Source organism: Babylonia areolata, chromosome 5, assembly GCF_041734735.1.
Source record: "Babylonia areolata isolate BAREFJ2019XMU chromosome 5, ASM4173473v1, whole genome shotgun sequence".
Lineage (NCBI taxonomy): Eukaryota > Metazoa > Mollusca > Gastropoda > Neogastropoda > Buccinidae > Babylonia > Babylonia areolata.
Window position 1 is genome coordinate 48,903,037 of NC_134880.1, and position 6,524 is coordinate 48,909,560.

Below are 6,524 nucleotides of genomic sequence, written 5' to 3' on the forward strand. Positions count from 1 at the left end.
TATCACAACAGATTTGTCTGTGTGAAATTCGGGCTGCTCTCCCCAGGGAGAGCGCGTCGTTGCACTACAGCGCCACCCAATTTTTTGTGTATTTTTTTCCTGCATGCAGTTTTATTTGTTTTTCCTGTCGAAGTGGATTTTTCTACAGAATTTTGCCAGGAACAACCGAATGAATAGCGTCCAGACCACCACTCAAGGTCTAGTGGAGGGGGAGAAAATATTGGCGGCTGAGCCGTGATTCGAACCAGCGAACTCAGATTCTCTCACTTTCTAGGCGGACGCATTACCTCTAGGCCATCACTCCACATCCTCCAGTCTTCCGACACTATATAGCTATACTATTCCACGTGTGCATGCAATGGGAAAGTGAGATTTGGGATAGGGTCCCCAACCATGCACTGATCTAAAAACAGGTATATAGATCAGTGGTCCCCACCCCCTTCCACTGGCACCCCCCCTCACACACCCCTCCCCCCCCTCCCCTAGTCTCCAGCATCTGCGCGCGCGCACACACACACACACACACACAGATGAGTTGGATAGTGTAAAAGCAATACACAACCTTTGCGTGAAAATGTGTACAGGTGTTGACAATAAGCACCCCCTCGAACCCCTTTCTCTCATTCTCTCTGTTGTTCTCTCCCAAAGGCCGACAGATTGATCAAATATGTAGTATTTTTTTCTCTCTGTCTTAATCGCATGACAAAATACTTTGTTGTCTTTACCAAAAGTCAAAAGGTATGACAGAATATATATATTACATATAACAGTGGCACCTCACGGGCTGAACATTCGGGACAAATAGCCATAAGGAGGTTCCTGAGGTTGCGTTTGTGGGGTGGTGATGACACCGATAGAGGGATCTCTCTCTGTCAGTGTCTGCCTTCTCTCTGCCTGTCCGTCTGTCTCTCCCTCTTTCTGCCCCCTCTCTCTCTTTGTCTCTCCCCCCTGTCTCTCTTTGTCTCTCCCTCTCTCTCCATCCTCTCTCATTGTCTGCCATCTCTCTGTCCGTCTGTCTCTCCCCCTCTCTCCTTCTCCCCCCCCCTCTCCCTCCCTCTCTCTCCTCCTCTCTCACAGCCTCTTCTCCCTCCCAAACTGTTTTGACATATTCTTTCCACTTGATGGGACAGAACAAAATCACACATCTGTAGTTGTTGTTTTTTGTTTTGTTTTTTATCCCATTTATTATCTTTTCAACTGATCACAGAAAATTACTTTCATCACAAGCACTCAACTGACTCGGACAATTGCTGACAAATCAATAAGAACAGCACTCATTTAATACAAGACAAATATAAGTGTAAATTGTGTGGTCTGGAAATAATCGATAAAGCTTGGTGCAAAGTTATGTACTTATTTTATGAATCAATTATCATTTGAGCTGTGCATAATCCATTGAATCAAGTGCAATTAGACAAAATATTCCTGAAAAACCATGTGCTTTTTTTCACAGAAACAACATTCTATCTTTTATGCTGTTCTGCATGCACACACACTCATGCAAAATTACACACACACACACACACACACACACACTGAAATGAAACCTGATAAATGTTCATGGCTGTCACAGCCGTCACAGCATTATACCAAACCGTGCACATGTCAACAAACACAAAACAAGCACTATGGAATTAATGTGGAATGCTGCCTTGAAGGCAAAAAGGCCACCTTTTTTCTGAACACCATGTGAGACAGTTGTATGTGATTGTGAGGACACTGACTTTTCCCAAACCACATGTTAAGTAACTTGGGCAAAACCAAGTGGACTTGGGTGGGCAGCCCAGCCAGGAAGGGTTGCATCCCCTTTCTCCAAGTAACTTGGGCAAAACCAAGTGGGTCCCTGCTCCTACATGGGCTTGATGCTGTCTGGGAATGGTGCCCATCACTATTACACAAGTGGACGTGGGATATCAGTATTTCTTCTTTTCTATTCACCCTCAACTCACTCGATACTAATAGCGGGTTTTTCCGTTATCCGTTTCCAACCGGTTTTATACGAACAACGAGTATTGCCGTTCCGACCTTCAAAAATTTCCACAAGTGACGTCATGACCCGGTGTCACAGCCACAGCCATCCATGTTACAGCCAGCTATTTTTATCGTCACCCAGGCCCTTTGTGTTCAGACAAACAACAATGGCGTCACAACCCAGCACGAGTGGTACACAGAGCAGACAAGGAAAGCGTGTTTACACCCTAAGAGAAGCCGTGGAACTGGTCCAAACTGAAGGATCAGATGTCGAATATGGTGAAGAAGACGAGGAGAGTGATTTTTTAGCATCCGAGGAGAGTGAACATGAAAGTTTGTCAGACATCGAACCTGAAGTGGAAGAGGAGAGAGTCGTGGCAAGCGATGCGGGCAGTGACAGTGAAAGAGAGGCAGGCGCACACGGCCTACTGGCTGACCAGAGCATGGACACTTTTCTGAAGTTTATGAGCAAAGAGTGGCATGAGGATTTTAGTTTTTTCCCTGCCATACCACCATACACGGACCAAGAACTGCACGGACTGCAATTACAAGGGATGACTGGCCACGCTCCCATAAACTTTTACGACGCGATATTCGACAACGCGATCATGACGCATATCGTTGAAGAAACGAACCGATATGCCGCTCAGTCCCTTCAACAGAAAGGTGCTCTGCCACCCCACAGTCTCTTTCGGGAGTGGAAGAACACCACAGTGAACGAAATGACTGGTTTCTTGGCGATACTCATACACATGGGTCTCGCCCATAAACCACAAGTTGCTGACTACTGGTCAACCAATCCTATCCAGGTAACACCTTTTGCTGCCAACATCATGTCCAGGGATAGATTCAATCTACTTCTGGCCATGCTTCATGTCTCAAACAATGAAGATTATATTCCTCGGGGAGAAGAAAACCACAATCCTCTCCACAAAATCCAGCCTGTCTACACCCATCTGCGAGACAGATTCAAGGCCCTCTACATCCCAGAGGAAAACATCTGCCTTGATGAGGCAATGTGCCCATGGAGGGGGAAGCTGAGCTTCAGGGTGTACATGAAGGACAAGCCTGTCAAATGGGGGATCAAACTATACGAGCTGTGTGAGTCGTCATCAGCTTATGTGTTTGACTTTGAAATTTTTGGAAACGTCCCCAACATCAGCAACAAACCGGTTGATGTGGTAATGAGAATAGCAGAGCCCCTCCTGAATAAAGGCCGGACAGTCTACGTAGATAATTATTACTGCTGCCCTGAGCTGGCAGAGAAGCTGGTGATGCAAGACACTCACTGTGTTGGGACTGTGCGGCCGAACAGGAAGGGTATGCCCAGACAGCTGGTTTCTGCGGCCCCACCACGCGGCCATGTATACGCTTTACGCCAAGGTATGTAGTCATTTTATTTATCATGAGTTTGTTTCCCTATGATAATATGTTCACGCAATAATTTATAAATCATACATCCTCCAGGATATACTTTTTTCCACATATGGTTGTGTTACAACTGATATTATGAATATGATATTTTCATTTGTACTTCATCTACATCACATATATACAAATACTGTTTACACATCTGTGGTGTGTGTAAAGGTACACAGGCATTGTTGAGTTTGTGGATGTGTGTGTGTGTGTGTGTGCATTTATGTGTTCTGTGTGTGTGTGTGTGCATTTATGTGCATGTGTGTGTGTGTGTGTGTGTGTGCACATGACTGTGTGTGTGTGTGGGCGCGCACACACACACGTGTGTGTGTGTGTATGTGTGTGTGTGTTTGAGTAAGTGTGCATTAGTGGTTGTGGTGGTGGTAGTGGTGTGTGTGTGTGTTTTCTTTTCCACTGCAACTGTTTCCCTAATTCTCTGTGTACATGTGTTACAGGTGCAGTAGGTGTCCTGAAGTGGATGGACAAGAAGGCAGTGCACCTGATCACCACCAAGATGGACCCAGCTGAGATGGAGGAGGTCACCACAAGGACAGGCAGGAAACTGAAGCCAAAAGCTGTCCAAGACTACATTGTCAACATGGCTGGAGTTGACCGCAGTGACCAGCTCATGGCCTACATGCCACTCAACCGGAAGAAAATGAAGTGGTGGAAAAAATTATTTTTTCACCTCTTCACTCTCACTTATCCAGGCATCCATCCTCCATGACAAGTACCAGAGGAGTCAAGGAGGATCTAGGATGTCCCTGAAAAAGTTCATTGTCATAATTGGCAATGAACTCAATGCCAGGTATCAAGCTGGTGTTGCTGCTGACCAAGCCATTGCCCAGGCCACTGCCTAGGCTGCTGCCCAGGTCATCGCCCAGCCCATCGCCCAGCCCATCGCCCAGCCTGCGGCCCAGCTCCATCCTCCAGGACTTGTGCCCACCCCACAGGCTCGCCTTCAAGGTGGACACTTTTCCACCGTTCTTCCTCCACGACCCAGTGGAAAGAAGAACTTCGGGAAATGCCATGTCTGTACTGCACGGCGCAAACGCTATCCTGAGGTGAAATTTCGGGAAAGCCCAAACTGGTGCGCAAAATGTGGTGTAACTTTGTGTGATAAGCTGTGCCAGGGAAGAGACATCACTTGTTTTCAAGAGTATCACACCATTGCAGATTATGCAAATTATTAGAAGAGATTTATGTGCCTTTTTTTTTTTTTTTTTCCATGTGTAGACTGTGGCTGTTTTGGATATCAAATAGTGAGGTTTTTGGCCCTATGATTAGTGTTAGTGTATTCTTACAGTACAGAAACTTTCAAATGATTACCAGTGTGATGTGTGTGAAAAACAGTGTGGATTACCTCGGCAAGAAAGATCACCGTAAAGGATACCCCAACTCCATCCAACTACAGACAGAGTACCATAGACTGAAGAGCTGCTTACTGTGCTTATTCACTATATCAATAATAATGTCTCCAAATTTCAAGACTGTGTAACATTTCTTTTTCTTTTTTCTTTTTTTTTTTCAGACCATACTTATACCTACTGTTTTGAAGAATGCCACATGACAAATTACCAATTAGCAACTTTTATGATATTTATTTTACCTCATTTGTATGATGCAGAAACTCTCAAACAGCCATTTTTTTTACACTCTGCAGGGTTTGACAATGCAGTTTATGTGGAAAATAACCCTTTTTTCAACAATGCTGTGAATTTCATCACTGTGATGTGCAACCACCCTCAATTTTGTTATCGTAAAAAAGGTAATCCTATATATCCCTGGCTACAAAAAGTGAACCATAACAGTAAGAGCTTTGAAAAATTGTGCTCTTCTTATTCACTTTATCTGTAATAATGTCTCCAAATTTCAAAACCATGTGTCTTTTATTATTTTTTTTATGAATTGTTTTCAAACTATACTGATGCCTTGTGTACTAAAGAATGCCGTATGACAAATTACCAATTGGCCACTTGCATGTTATTTATTTTTGCTTATTTGTATGATGCAGAAACTCTCAAATAGCCATTTTTTTTTTACATTCTACAGGGTTTCTCAATGTGATTTATGTGGAAAATAACCCTTCTTTCAACAATGCTGAAAATGTTCTTTCTATGCATTTGGAGCCACCCTCAATTTTGTTGTAAAAAAACTATGTTTTATCACTCCAGCTACAAAAAATGAACCATGAAAGTAAGGGCTATGAAACTTAGCACCATGCTTATTCCATTTAGCAATAAACATGTCTCAAAATTTCAAGTCATTGTGTTTTGTCATTACTTTTTGGTGATTTTAAAAAAAAAACCCTATACAAATGCCCAGTATCCACAGGAACATGTGATTACAAAAAGCCCAGTATCGAGTGAGTTAAGAATAATACAATGTAAACAACAAACAAAAATGTTGCAGCCATTTTTGTTTTTTGGTGTGTTTTTTTTATCTTAATAAGCAGAAATACAACTACTATCATGTTTTATATACATCAGCAGAGGTAGACATTTGATGCGATAATGTTCTATATATATATACCAACAGAGGCAAAAAATACCAAAGATATCACACAGAATTGAAACAAGTGCTGCAGATAAGAACAAATATAAAAAATGGTACTGATAACAAAATGATATCCACAATTCTTTAAAATTCATCAGACATAAGATTATAACAATGGGCTTTTCACACAAGCATGCATGCATACAAGCACATGCACACAAACATATACACAAGCATGGATGCACACACATGCACAAGCATGCATACAAGTGAATGTGTGTGTGTGCGCGTGCACACACACACACACACGCACACACACACAAATTAACTTTTTTCACATGATATAAACATAGCAGAAAAGACAGCAGTGAAAAACCTTGGTGTAGAATTGAGTTACAAAGAAATCTCTTTCCTATAATTTTCTTGCAGCCCAGCTCACAATAGAAGCCGTATCAGGTTTCACTTAATGTCAACAGCTAGGAATTGAGCTGAAAAAGGGAGGTGGGTTGCTATCAGTATCACAGATGTACAGTACATATTTATAGCAATTTCATTTTCATAAATCTGTGGAAACAAGTCTTGTTGAACGATAATTTGAATTTCTGTATTAAAAAAAAGCAAACCACAACAACAAGCTG